The 16,119-nt window shown below is 34.7% G+C and overlaps 1 protein-coding gene across 1 annotated transcript in view; it reads right to left on the bottom strand.

Moving 5' to 3' along the window:
* LOC129757654 (uncharacterized) overlaps positions 1–16,119 on the bottom strand; it is a 119,219-nt gene that overhangs the window by 82,165 nt on the left and 20,935 nt on the right. The gene's annotated exons all lie outside the window — the stretch shown is intronic.

Genomic DNA, 16,119 nt, shown 5'->3' on the forward strand with positions numbered 1-16,119 from the left:
TGTACGTGATGAATGATACACGAGAAAGCGAAAATCAGGGCTCCACCTGCAATTTTCACGTGTTGGGCGCATGGATACTTTCTAGAATGTTATCAGAAAGGTGAAGATGAAAGGTTTTTAAGCAAAAAGTTATGAAAATGGTTTTTTTGGTGTAAACGGCTGAACAATATACGGTTCGGAAGATCTTGAAGAGCCAAGAACAAATCACTATCGGGTCTGAAAATTTGACGGTGAGAAAAAAGTTTTGAATCAAAACAGTTGTTTTACAAATACACATAAAGAGTTTAAACAAAAGCTGTCAACCTTTTTTTTCTCTCACGGTAGATTTTCTTGACCCACCTTTTTGGCTCGCTAAGATCTTTCGAACCGTATATTGAGATTTTTTTCTCGCGCTAGAGTTTTCACACAAAAATTTCGTCAATCTCAAATTTCGCTCAACGATTTCGTACTTTTTCTCTCACCGTTATATCCGTACACCTCTTGAATATGAGAACTAACTAATCACAGCAATCATGTCTTTCACAACGAAAATAAACAAATAATTCAAAAAATCATGGAGCTTGGCATAGAGCGAAATCTTCAGGTAACTCTTGAAGTGTTTAATTGTAAAATTTGATTTTGAAATAATTTTCTTTTCTAGATCCAATGAGACGTTAAAATCTACCACCAAATAGATTTACAGGAAACACTGTCAGGTCCTACCAATAAATTTTCTCTATTGAAAAATGTAAGTTCAAATTCAATTATGCTTAACACAGGATTTTTTTCAATTTTCATACATTTCTAGCATCAAGAATCAAATAGTATTCTGGACTCATGATCACGGTTGTGTTTGGGTCGAAGAGAAACGGGAGATGAAGATGGTGATAGTGGTTAGAATCTGTTTACAACAGATGCGATAACAAATAAATTAAAGAACTGAAACAATAAACTTATTTATTTTAAACCAAAATGTTTGATAATATTACTTAATCCCTTAAAATTCCGGCTACGATTCAAAGAATGGCTATATGTAATGGAAAGTGTTAAGGCCTAAAACCACCAGAAAACTTATTATCGTCTGGAAAAATATTTCACCAAGGCCAGAAATTGATCCAAAATTTGTCTGTTTCTTGATTTTTACACCATTTATTATTATCCTGACCAATTTTTTCAAAATCTGAAATATTTGCACGCTTGCATGGATGCTGCTTAAAATAACGGATGAAATGTTGTATGTCACATTGCAAAGTGTCAACTGTACGTGTAAACAAATAATTCAAGAACGGTACAAAACAAGGTGAGAAAAATATTTATGTAAATTTTTGACAAGTGAAATTAATTGCAAGCGAATCTAGTTATTCAAGAAAATCACAATATTGCACCAAAACATTTCGTTCAGCCAAATCACACCCAAAATTCAGCCTTAACTACAATCATGAGTAATCAATATTATAACATAATTGGTATAAGAAAAGAACGCAAGCCAGGATGATTCGATTTGCGAACGCTGGCATTAACCTCCCAGCGCAACCGCATTGCGTATGACTGAAAGAACAAAAAAAAAATTTCACGTCCACCAGCACCGGCGAACAGGGTTCCCAACGTTTTTTTTTTTTTTTCAAAAACCGGGGACTGGTGAATATAAAAATCAGGCTACGTCAAAGTAATCAAAGCATCACTTTTCACTTCAGCAATGGTACCTACCTATCTAATGCAGTTGTTTACTACCCAAAAATCAGGGAAATTCAATGGCTTGCAATGGGGGATGTCAGGCTGAGCCTCGAAAAATCAGGAGCTTTGGCATCTCTGCCGGCAAACAATCACCGGCCAAGCTGCCCGGCTTTGCCGCTGTGCGTGTGTATGTAAGGCAGGGAGTAATCAAAACACAGTTCCCATTCAATGGAAATCCATTCCCTTTACCGTTTCCTTCACAAGAAAAAGGACTCTCTTGAAAGGAGGCCTAACGCCAGAAAGCCACCGCAGTGCGTTTTTTGGTGATTGATCGTAAATTTCCCTCGTCCACTGGTTAATATGGTGGAATAGCAAGACGATATGTAAATGGTGTTGTGAGTTCGATTCTCACTTCCACAAGGCGCTTTATTTTTTTTTAAATTTTATTGTTTCTGGAATGAATTATCCAACAGGATGAAAACCCCATAAAACATTTTATTTTGTTCCGCTTGAATGTAGTGGTCATGCATCATTTTGCTGGGGAGCTCAAGTCTTTATGCCATCAGTAGTGCTTTTCCAATCATAAATATCATCTAAGGCACAGTACACTTTTCAGCGCATTTTCGGCACAGAGCACAGTGGTTTAAAACCTCGAAAAACATGATCATGTGTTTTTAGAAGGCTTAAATGTCGAAATAGCTTAACAGTTTGCTCTACAATGTTTCATCATTTTAAAATGCGCATATTTTGTTATAATTTTTTTCTTGATTAATTCACCTATAATCGAGACAATTTTTCTATTTTTTGTATTTATCATTTTATCACTATAGTGTCTTTGAGAAAGTTATAGATCATCAAATTTAAAAAAAAAAACTTTGTCGAAGACATCAAAGCTCTATCTTTTGAAACAACATGTTTTAAAGACATTTTTTCAAAAGCTAACCTCAAAAATCGAAAAATTCGTTAAAGTTTTTCAAAGCGAGTTTTGAGTCTAACTTTGTATGAGAGAGTTGTGACAATTGAAAAACTACACAACTTCATTCAAGGTGTCAAATCACTTTTTTGAAGTTTAAAGGTACTTTTTGGGTGATTCCTTTAAGAAATTGCTTGTTTTTATTGTTCAATATCTCTGAAAGTTGCAAACATACCAAAACAAAAATATATACATTATAAAGGGCAATCTTTCTTCAACAAATTTTTTTTCTAAATTTGATGATCTATAACTTTCTCGAAGACACTATAGTGATAAAATGATAAATACAAAAAATAGAAAAATTGTCTCGATTATAGGTGAATAAATCAAGAAAAAAATTACAACAAAATATGCGCATTTTAAAATGATGATTTGTTGTTTTAGCTCTAACCTTCATCTGTCAATTGACGTAAACAATGCAGTAATACAAATGTATACACAAAGGAGATATTGACTAGTTTGCTTCTCGCCCAAAAATCACTCAAGCAAATTGCGGCGGCTGTAGTATGCCATCTAGCGAACAAAGCGCCATTTGATAACAGAGCGAATTAAAGCACTGCAACATGAGCGCTCAAAGCGATTTCTGTCTAAAGAAGAGTAGAATAAGCTGATCATCGTGTTTTCAGTCGAGAAAATATTTTTCATTGATCCGTTGTCCGAGTTGACGACTGAGTATCTCACCGGTGTGATGGTTTTTGGAGTGGTCGCTTTGAATGCATTGACGATTTCTCCTGTTTTCATGAAAGCTGGAGTAAAAGTTAATACTGAAGTCAATATGGACATTTTGAAGAATCGAGTGCTTTCGAGGATTCGGGAAAACATAAGTTAACTCGAGAATGTTGCTTTTCAATAAGATGGAATCCTATTCATACCTCGAAACGGACCGAGACCTGGCTGGAGGAGAACATGGAGTTTAGGCTGAAAGAACTTTGGCTTCCGAGCAGGCCAAATTTAAAATCCCTCGACCCTTTGATATGGGCGTATGTTCAAGCGAAAGCCTGTGGATCCTTTCATCAAAGTGTCAATTCTTTGGAAGCTTCCATCTCTGAGATGTGGGCTTTCATGCCAGAGGCTTATATTGCGAAAGTATGCTCCCGATTCAGATCTCGCTAGGAGAGAGTGGACGAATCGAGTGATTGTTTCTTAATATTTTTTATCTACACCCAAAATTCAGCCTCTGTGCCAATGGCGTGTAGTCAATTACATAGCATCATTGGTACAAGAAGATAACGCGATTGGTGCTGATTCGATTTGCTCCCACCGGCATTAATCTCCCAAGTTAACCGAATTGCGTATGTCTGAAAGAAACAAAATAAAAACGCTTTCACGTCCCTCCCTATCGCATCACAAGACGAAGAAGGATGGAAATAAATACCGGCCAACACCAGGCAGCCAGCGAACCGAGCGCTGTGCGTGTGAATGTAGCAAAAGCAACAACAAAAACATCTTTCTAATTCAATCCCTTCAATCCACTGGCAAACAACCACGGCCGAGCTGTGCGTGTGTATGCAGTAAAAGCAACAACAAAAAAAACATTCCTTCAATTCAATTTGCCGGCAAACAACCACGGCTAAGCTGTGCGTGTGTATGTAGCAAAAGCAACAAGAATATTCCTTTAATTCACCGGCAAACAAGCACCGGCCAAGCTGCCCGGCTTTAGCAGCTGTGTATATGTAGCGTGTGTATGTAATAGCAGGCAGTAAGCAAAGCACGGTTCTCATTCAATGGGTTTCCCGTTTCCTCCACACCCGTTCCCTTTCCCGTTTCCATCGCAAGACAAATGAATACCTTGAAAGGAGGCCAAACGCCGGGAAGCCACTGTCGTGCGTTTCTTTTGTGATTGATCGGTGGCAGAATGCCTATGACAAATATCCCTCTTCCTGCATGAAGCTCAAATAGTACACTGGTTAAGATGTCGGTCTGGCAAGACCATTTGGTTAGTGATTTGAGTTCGATTCTCCCTACGGGCGCTGTGGTTTATATTTTTATTTACTTGTTTCTGGGATGAATTATCCAATAGGAACGAATTCCCATAAAATGTTTTTCTTGTTTTGCTTGAATGTAGTGGTCATGCATCATTTTAGTTGGGAGGCGAGTCCTTATGCCAGTTACGGGTTTTCAAACATATCATCTTCGGCACAGTGCACATTTCAGCGCATTATCGGCACAGAGATGTGCTAAATAGGCATTGGATTTTTGCAACCTCTTCTATGGGTGTAGGTATACCTGTATGCCTGAATGCAGGGCCGTAGGAAGAACCGGCTCATAGGGGGGTTTTGATGACAAATTTTTCCCAATATCATTTTTGCTTAAACAATGCCTACACAAGTGAAAAATTGTATATGTACTTAGTGCAAATTATTCAGATTAAAGTTATTTTGCATTAACAGTTGTTTATTTTTGAAAGAGAAGCCAATTTTGTTCATGAAGCTTTCAAAAATATGGGTACTTGTGATATAGCTCAGTTGGTAAATCAGTTGCCTCCTGAGCTGATTTCCGTGAGTTCGAGCACAAGAGTAAACATCAATCACAGTTGTTCCAGATAGGTTTTCCAATATCTGGTGCGCCAACTGCATCGAGAATCGAAACAAAAAAAGGATTTTGAACCTTCATTCAGAATTTTTTTTTGTTAACTCACTTACTTTAGCAAGCTAATTCTTCTGAACCATAAGCATAACCATTTTGAGCATTGGGTGAAAATGTATCAAATATTCAGAAATAAAAGTAAAAAATAAGGTTTGCGGTTCAAATAAATTTTTTTACTGCTCTTGTATACTCGATTAAAATTTAAGACTTAGTTAGAACCTTTGATTTTGAAGAATCTGCAATATATGTAAATTTTGTAAAAAAAATTCCTAATGCATTTTTACATAAGGATAAAAAACAAGTTCAAAAACTATCATTTAATATTCAATTTTTCATAATAAATCCTGTAATTAAAGTTTTCAAAATAAAAATCTAGATTTTTCAAAAAACGAATTCTTTGAAATGAATTCAGATATTATTTTTTATATGTGGTTTTCACCAGGTTTGTGTTTCTAATCTGACTTTGGTGAATTTAAAATTTTTATTTTGAATCAAGAATCAATGTTATGAAACTCCAATCTCCTTCAATATGAATCCCTGATGAAATTTTAGCATCGATATTTTAATATTGATCATAAAACTTAAATTTGAGCTTAATCTGAATACAAACCTTGAATTTTAGTTCCAAGTCTGAATTCTGCATTTTGAACCCAAATTTTAAGCTTGAATTTAAATTCCGGATAAGAAATCCTATGAATTAGAAAACAAATACTGAAATTTGTATCAGAACCCTTGACCATAAATCTTTTTTTTTATTTTGAATTTATGGTTTTCAATATATTTTTTTTTTCAATTATTTATTCGTATTTTATCTTGAAAAATTTCATAGAAATTGTGAATGACGAAATTTTAACATATTTTTAATTTCTGGACTCATGAAACTTTCTTATGATTCAACTCTGCACATAAATTGAGAATAAAAATTTCAGATCCAAATCTTAAAAGTGGTTTGAATATCGAATATTGTTTTTCATATTCCGAAAGTCAGAGTTTTGAATATGGAAAATTCATCACATTTTAGATTGAAATGCAAAACTTATGTTGAATCAAGTATCCGGGCTTGGCAAATCCAGGCGATTTTATCCTGAAACCTTGCGAAATAAGGGCATATTGTTTCAAGTTTTTATTAAAAATCCGTCTAATATGCAGGCACATTCCGGAATTATTGCTCTAAAATAAAAAAGAAAAACACACGGAATACTGTTTTTAATTTTTTCGAAACACAGCAGGCTATTCAGAATCATTACAAAAATCAGGCTTCTAGAAAAATGGTTTATGTTTTTTTGATAAAATTTGATTAAAAATGATTTGGAGACAAGATACATGATTCTAAGAACTCAATTGAAATTTTCGTGGTCCTGGAATGAGATTTCGAGGTTTTGAAGTGCAAATTTTTACAATATTGTTACTCTTGAATCATTTACGTAGTTCATCAAAATTTGATTAGAAAAATCAAATTTTATGTTGAGTACAAAATATCACTTGACATCTTCAGACCTTCATGGAGGGGGTTTAATCGGTTTAAATCGCCTACTCGACTGAAAAAGGAAAACAAACCTGCGAATGACAGGAATCTCGCTAGTAAAATAGCGTCGCTAGTCCTACTGTCGCTATTCGGTTTGGTGCTATACACATAATATATTCCTAAGAGGCTAGTTGTATTTTTCAATCAAAATGTAGGCTTATAATTGTATCCAAATATCTCGTACCGGTAGCACGTGCTTTGAACAGTAGAAGGTACAAAAACACCCGCCTAAATTTTCACTTCCAAATTTTTAATGCTCAGCAAGCTTTGCTATCCACTACATGTGAGCTCTGGATGGTCGTTGTTTCTAATACCCGGCCCATGGCGATGGTGAAAATAATCCCGCCAACAAAACGAACGGAAACGAAAATCGGTTCGCAAAATGGGTGCCATGACTTTTGGTTCGTGGGAATAAAACCATTGTTGTATGGACGACCCCCTTCAAAAGAGGTCATCCGAAAATTTAAAAACATTTTTCATCATTCCTGGTCCTAATGAGCACCCATGCCAAATTTCAGCTCTCTAGCTCTTAAATCGGCTGAGCCTATTGAAGACAAACATACAAACGAACAAACACACAAACGAACGGAAATTACTTTTATATATATAGATATGTTCCTAAAAGCCTAAATGGAAACAAATATTTCATCGCGAGGCTGCAACACGATTGGACTTGAAACAAAAAAAATTATTGCGGTTCAAACAACGTGTCACGATTGATTCCGTTGCTGTAAAGATGTTGATTTCAATATTGAAGACTGTCCACGTGATTATTATAAGGAGTCAGAAAGTATTAGACGTCAGCTCAAAGAGAAGAAAGAGAAGAAATTTTAATCAAAGTTGAAAATTTTATTTCTACAATGATCCCATTTCTTAGATGAAGACAAATGACGTTTTACAAATTCCATAGTTATTGTTCGGAATTTCATTACAATTTTCGTTTCCGTGTTTACGCTGTTTACAACTTTGATCGATTTATCTTACTTTTATATGGAAAATAAAAAAACTTCATAGATCTTACAAGCTGGAGGCTCGAATTCAGCAAAGGGGCCATTCACACACTACGTGGACAATTTAGGGAGGGGGGGGGGGGTATGGAAATATCCACACTTGTCCACGGAGAGGGGGGTAGGGGTTTTTGTCATGCCCACGTGGACATTTACTTCCAAAATATTAATCAAAATCTTAAAATTGCAAAGCTTTCCAGTTCAAGTTTAAACAATAAGCAGCCACTTGAAAGCAAATGATTAATATGATAATTTAGAAATTTAAAATTTAAAAATTATTTTAAACCAGGGAATGCTTATTCGTTTTTTTTTTTTTCAAAATTAACCATTTCAAAAAATCAAAAAGTAGTGTTTTCTAACTGTCAAATAAGATTTAGAAAAAAAAATTCAAATCTGTCCACGTGGACATCCGGGGAGGGGGGTAGGTGTTTGCCAAATGTCCACGCTTGTCCACGGAGGGGGAGGAGGGGGTCCAAAATCTCATTTTTCGGTCTACGTGATATCTGAACGGCACAAAGGTCTCTTAGAAAACCACAAAATTTGAACCTTATTGGATAAAATCTTCAATGTGGTTACTAGATGTGTGGTTTTAGATACTTATGTATGTATTACAAATACGCAATTTCTGAAATGATGATTCTTATGAATGATATTCAATTGTGAAAGCTCTTTGCAGTTATCATGGCCTACCCCTAAACCAATAGTAACCAATAAAAATCCTTGATAACTTTATTGTGTTGGCTCGTATTATCTGAATCTTTTCAAAGGACTGTAAACAATTACATAAGAATAAACAACTTCAACAAAAACCCTCTTTGAACCACTCTAAAGCTATGATTTTGCAAATCCCCGCGGATCGACAAACACTTCTGTGGGGACGTGCACAAAAGTAATCGCTCACATGACCCGGCTGATAAACAAACGTTCGACTTTAGCAGTGGGCTTACACAGAGACAATGAAGCGCACAGGAACGCGTAAACAACTCAATCATTAATGCCCCCGGCCTAACATTTCAGGAACGTTCGACAATTTCCCGGTTCGCAACAAACAACATCGGTTCCTGTTTACGTGAGCTTCATTGTCTGGGGCAAACACATCGACCTTATCGGACACTTATCGCTCGCCGTTCGCGCCACAAGTGGAAAGTTTTGTGCACGTCCCCAAATTGGTCTGTGCGCATGGACACATCCATCAGCCGGTGATTGTGCAAAATTTTCGGTTTTTTTTCTATTTTTGGCAAATGTTAATTTCAATCAAAACCTAGCGATCTATCAAGACATCCATTTGCTACAAGTCTTACAGTATTGCACATCGGGTTGATAACAAATTGTTTCGAAACAAAATCTGCGGGATTTAAAATTTGAATTTGGTAAAAAAAATCCGTACACATAATTTGATTGACTTCAGAAGACAACACGTAGGTTATCAATATAAAAGGAGAATAAGAGAAATAAGGGCATAACGAGCACCTAGGGCGAAATATTCTTCGAAAAAATGTAATTTTTGGAATAAGTTTTCACGCGAAACTTTTCTGTCATGTGGTTTGTACAGTGTCTATTTATCAAATAAAGAGTTGACCGTTCTTCAAATAGGGGACATAAGGGCATAATGGCCATCTTAAGGAGAACGCTTATTTAACCATAGAAAACAGCTATGCGATGTGACTTGCATCACTGTTTTGTGTTCAGACACCAAAAAAGTCTATTTCCCATCTGGATGATATTTGAAAAAGCTTATAAAACTTTTAAAAATGCATTTCCTTTTTTTTTGGAAGATGAGAATCGGTCACTCAAGGAGCATAATGAGAACCCCTCCGCGGGCAGTATAGACATCTTCTTAGTTATGAGCTATCCATGCAAATATGCACATTTGGATAAGATTTGAACTTCTCTCAGTTATCGAGATACATTATTTCATAAATTTGGCTTAGTGATGACTGTCGGAGGTGAGGTGTCGGACAGGTACTCGAGTTCGAATCTCGCTCGGTGCGATTTTTTTTGTTTACACTCAACGGTGCGTCGTATCATCCATCCAACAAAGCAACAATTAAATAATGCATGTGTGTTTGTAAAATGCAACAAGCAAAATAATAGACAAAATCCAACTCGTCAGATGAAATTACTTCAGCTCTAGCTTTATAATAGAGTTGACTTCATCGATTTAAATTCGCTGCTAGATTCTACGGTAGAAAATGCTCATCGTGCTTCGATCGATGGTGCTCTGCTCGCCTCGATTTAACATTTACAAATAAAAACGCATTTTAAAATTGATTAGGTCAGGGTGGGATATTTTTTTCTCAAATTCTGGTAGCTTTAAAATAAAAATTCAGGATAAATCAGGCTTACATAAAATAAACGAGCCAAGTGCCTTTTTTGGTCACCGTTGTAAAATGTTGTGGTACTGATACACAGCACCGTTCATAATTCTTTCAAATAAGCTACATGCACATTGTCACTTCAACCTTTAAACGTGACTTTTTTTGTTTTCATGCCTGTTAAAGATTGGCCAGCTATCAAACATTTAACTGACGTAAAATAGCTTTTTTTTTTTTTTCAAATATGTGATATGCATATTCAGCAAATGTTCGAAAATTTACCTTTTTAAAGTTGTTTTATTCAAACTATAATATTTAAGATACTAATCAAAGCGTTTTGAAAAAAATCTTCATACTAGTTATTGCGAAGTTCAGTTTAATTGTGGTAGATTTAATAAGTTTTTGTAGCAAAAGATACGCAAGAACAGTTATATAAACTTGAAATATAAATAACGATATCTACAGGAATGTGAACGAATGTTTGCATTCAATAATATTTTCCAGTCATCAAAATTCTAGTCAATTAATTTTGATAAAATGTAGGTACATTTGCCTAATTTTCTGACTTCGAAACACAAATCAATCATTCATTCCGTTTGTATACTTATAGTTTGGAACATTACAATTGACTTATTGTTGGACGAAAAAATAATCTATGTTTCCGCATGGGGGGGGGGGGGGGGGGGGAGGTTCGAAATTGAAATTTAGCTTGAAATACCAACAATACCAAAAAAGGCACGGTGTGTTTAGTAGAAGGACTGAAAGAAAAAACAAAAATACAGTATTGCTAATTTTTGCATGGGCTGAAAGTAGAGTTTTTTCCAGTTCATTCCCATCAAATGTTAAAATATTTGGTCGGTAACCCCCATAAAAAATATGTTTCTAATATTTTTTTATATTAATTCAAAAAAATATATTTGAAGCGTTTATAATTGTAAAACGCTTGTGGTGCTTATTCTTTTATTTCAACTTTCAATAATATTAATTGAACTAGTTAACTAAACATTGTCATCAAAATCCATATGAAATTTGAAAATTATTGTTAACAGTTACAGAAAATACGTAATTAAAACAAAGAATACTGCTTTTAAAAATATCTCCTAATCTTCAAATTTTAAAATCAACTGGCAAATCTTGTCAGCAGTCTTGGAGGGTTGAATTTTCTAAAATCATAAAAATTATCTGTTATTATTTGAATCTATGTATGATTCCATTTGAATCCATTCTCTTGAGATTTTCTAACCGGGAAAACATTGGTGAATTTTAGCTAGCACCAACTATATCAGCAGAAATAATCGTGAGATTCAAATCAACGAGGTTGATCTGTGCTCACCTATCTCAAAACGTCAAATGATGAATCAAAACAGTTCTCGTAAGATCATGCCTAATGTCAAAGTACCATGATACATCACATCCGGTTCAGCCGACTCCCATATGAAGTCGTCTAGAAGTCACAACGTCAGTTCAACATCAAAAATTAGTCTTCAAGTCAAAAGTAGTGTTTAGAGCTTTGAAGATATAATTTGATTTGACATCATCTGCATGCGGCCTGAACAAATAGGAATATCATCGCTACGAAACAGAAAATTCTTCAGCTGAATCGAAACCCGCATGAGGTAATTTTGATATAAACCCCAAAAAGCTATGCCTACACATCTCTATGATCAAATACAGGACACATCTTGATGTCGTGACCTAACGACCAGACGACACCAGTCAAGTTTGCCCGTTTGACGCTGAATCCCCAAAGGTAGGACTGCAACATAAAATGTTAAGCGCAACATGTCAAACTAATATCCCATTTGCTCGAACGCATGTATAGACTGCTCTTGGAAGAACCGACAACACTAGCTGCGAACAGAGTGCTCACGAAGCTACAAAAGCAAAGGTAGTATCCAAGTATTATATATCGGTTGCATCATCGGAATCTAATGCTTTATTCGTCACACGCATATTTAGATTGCTCGCAACAAGATCGTACCGAATCATATTGCATGATATTTCTATTCGGCAACACTTGCGCATCGCCCTTAAACTGGATTCGTATCATATTTCCGAAAGGCTCTCAACAGAGGTAAATTTAGTAAGTTTAAAGGGAAGAACGATGATGCTAACGCTTGCATTTCATAGCCTTTAATATAGACGCTGGACTTGACCAATACTGATGTATCAGACCAAGCATATATCCCACACTGAGCATTTCACCACCATTAGCAAGAGAGTGCCAAAATCAGTATTGCATGCGTTGCGCTTCGAACGGACGTCGGTCGAGTCGTCTAATCGGGAAACTAATCGTCGCCTCAAAAGGATTATCCTCGGGCTAGCTGTATTGTGTCGTTATTGGGAGAGATCGTGCATGTGCGGAAATTGTGGGCATTTGAAAGAATCGAGCTGTGAAATAATCGGAAGCTTGATTCGAAAAGCTGATAGTGAAACGCCATTGGCATAAATTGGGGCATTTGATTGAGAGGAAGTGTATTCCCATAGTGTGTCTGTGGCCTCACCAGTACCAGAGTAAAACCACCACACATCTACAGGCCGTAAGTTACGACCACTGGGTTGTTATAAAGTGTGCATGAGAGCAGAGCAGCTGGTGTGTTTATCAACAATTGTCGACACCGATTACTGATTGTTTCATCAGTGATGACGGCTCGTAGCGGACCGAGAGAAGAGAGCCACATTGATGATCACTTGAGGCTGCTGTAAAGTATCATCGATCGAATCAAGAGACTTAGTTGATTGTAAATATAAATAATGCAATCTAGATTAAATTCCAATGCTTCAATCGCGCTTTTATTGAATAATTAAGAATCCGTCCCATATTGAGCGTTTATTTATTTTGAAAAGGCTTGAGAGCCATCCTTGAGGGTTATTTCGTTTTGGCACACTGATTCCTTCATGTTGTGGTTAGCTAGGTAACAAACAAGATTAAAGATTAAAAAATCACTTAATACTTGAAACCACTCTAACTTTTTGGTGATAACGCTTATGCCATCTGGAGTTGGAACGTTTGTCATAATATAAGCTTTAGGAAAACTAAGCAAATTAAGAAGTAATTGAGTCAACATTGCGCATTTAAATAAGGCTTTGAAGTTGCTAGTTCGAATCATTTTTCGAACTTTTCATGGACAAAAGCTATAACAAAATTTATTCTTATCGATAATTTAGATTTTTAGGCTTCCAAGAAGATTCTGCTATCAAAACACAAAAATTTGAACTTGAAAAACAAAGATAAACTTATTAAAAATTGTTAATATTTTCTTAAAAGTTTTACTACATTCGGTAAATGTATTTTTAAAAAATACAGTATAACTAAAATATTTTTTTAGAAATTATTATAAAATGTTATCTTAATTGATCGGCCTTGTCGGTAAAAGTCATGTTTTTTAGTAAGAACATTTCAAGATTATGAATATGAAAATTAGTTCCATTAGGAACAAACTGATGACATGTGATGAAAAAGAGTCGAATTTGATAAGACTTGTTAATTTTTAATGCTTATTAATTTCATTTCTTTCAATCTGCCTAATTTTTCATAGAATTCAATTGATGATTCAAATAAACGAACTTCTTGAAATCTGCAAGACGATTTGATTTTTGCTTTAAAAGTATCTCAAATGCAACTTAGTTATTTAATATATCTTTAAAAGTTCTTTTCAAATCTATTATTTTACCACAAATGGAAAACATTAATAAGTTTCCTTTCGCAGAAGTCAAAATGACTTATGGCCTTGGGGAAAAACCTTTGTTTCGAGTTTGTTTGAAATGTTTCAAAGTTTTTTCAGAAAAGTGCGAGATTTTCTTGAAAAATGTATATATATTTTCGAAAGTTGCAAGACACCAAAATTAATCCAAATTAGCTCTTAAATTCTTTGCACCTGGTTTAAATGTGAATTTGGGGGCCTTGTGTAATTTATCAAAATCCTTTAAACGTTGAGTTGAGCATTGAGAAAAAAAAGACAAATTAAAGTTTAAATTGAAATTTGTTGGTCTCTTGAAGAATATTTCATATCAGCATTAGATTTATTATGATATAAAAGTGTTTTATGATTATAAAAATGATGAGTAATAACGTGATAGATGAACTTGTTTAGATACATTTCCTAATAAAAAAGAATTTTAAAGACAAGATAGGGTTTTATTTTAAATCGTAAATCGAAATTGAAAGTAAAAAACTACTTTCTATTTGTAAATGTTATGTACTGTTGCAGAATCAAATGTCTTAAGCCTAGAGTGATACAGGAATTAAAAACCGCCGGAGGCAAGAAAATTTTACGACATGTTTGTTAACACTTATTTACGAAAACGTTTTGGGATGAAGCAATTTTTTTGTAACTATGGTAAATTCATCTCTTGAAATGAAAAATTATACTTTGATAAAATTTCCATGGGGGGGGGGTTAAACCTCTAACCCCCCCCACCCCCCGTTCGCACGGCCTTGTTTCCGCAAAACTTCCAGCATTTTATAGACAGTGTTGCAATAAAAAGATGAATATTGTAGTTTGAATGATTTTTTATTTACTTAAAAGTAAAGCCGGAACAAATTTCGAATCCTTCTTTTGTCACTTGAAGTTGGAACATCGCGAGGGGGAGGGGGGTCATTTCTCATCGAAAAATTCAATAAAATCGAGAATACAGAAGGTGAAATATTTCCCATCTTCTAAAATTTTTTTTTTTTGGTCTTGTAATCTTTCGGATATTTGATTTTTTTTTCGATATTTACATAAAATACTTCAAACTTTATTTAATAGCTTTTAACCCCTTCGTGATTTTTGGAAATTTCGAATGAGGAGAGCATGGCCGTAGGAACGGGGGGGAGGTTTGGGGGTTAAACCCCCCCCCCCCCCTGAGGGTCCAGAAAAGCAAGCGAGATATTGTACTCTACACTCAAAATTTTAAATGCATAATCGAATTATGATTATGGAGTAAGGTTTCTCAAGAGCTACAATCTAGACTTAAAACTAATGTCAAAACCTCAAAAACGCATCTCAAGTTTCTGGTTTCATATATATGAATGAATATATATTACAATAAACAAAATTGTATTTTTATTAGCATCTATCGGATTCTGTATCCAGTTATGGATTCAGCTTGAATAATCATAAGGAATTAGAAATAACAAGCTGCTTCTAAATCCTGGTTCAAATTTAGTTTGCATTTCATATCAAATTTGAATCATGTTTTTCGACGATTCTATGCATTTTCAATATTTTCATAATAGTTTTCCAAATATGAAAAAAAATTGTTTATATTCAAATTCGAAGTTCTTGCATTTCTTGCACAAAATTCAAATACAGGCCCCTTTCGTTTATGGCAACACGCTCGAGAATTTTGTGTTGCCAAAAACGAACCGTGCCAAAATCGAACGATTTTCTCATCAACGTTTTGCTTACCCTTTTAATAAAAATAAAACACTGTTTTTATATTTCAACGTATTTATGGTGTTTGTCTAATTTATATTGGTCCTGTTATAGACCAAACTATATGGTAATATCGTTCCAAAAAACCGTTCAATTTTAGCAAAATTTAAAAATTCAGATACAAGTTCACAACTTGAAATCCATATTTTAATTCAGATTCACAATAGGGGAGAATGAGGATACTTGATCCCTGGGGATACTTGATTCCTTAGCTATATCTCCAAACTGGAATGTCGTACAAAGATCAAATGTTCTAGAAAAATGTGCCAAATGGAACAAAACAGCAATGGTTGAAGCTCAAAAAATTTCAACAAAATAAGTTTTTGGGTTATTGAACTTTGTTTGAAAAATTTCACAAAATGTGACTTGAAGATCTTTTTTCATCATTTTGAAATGTTCCTAACATGGAAATATTATAAAAAAATATCTATTCCAATACATCAATCTTCCGAGTGTAAAATGAACTTCAAAATACAATATTTTCAAAGCGATGGAAAACTCCCAACTTTTTTCAGAAAAAGTTTTCTAAAATGTTAATAAGGGGAACAATTGATCCCTAATAAATGGGTACAAATGATCCCGGTATATTATTCTTCTCTATGGATCGTGGTCAGTGCTGATTACGAGATTACTAATATTT

The sequence above is a fragment of the Uranotaenia lowii genome, chromosome 3 (assembly GCF_029784155.1).
Source record: "Uranotaenia lowii strain MFRU-FL chromosome 3, ASM2978415v1, whole genome shotgun sequence".
NCBI lineage: Eukaryota > Metazoa > Arthropoda > Insecta > Diptera > Culicidae > Uranotaenia > Uranotaenia lowii.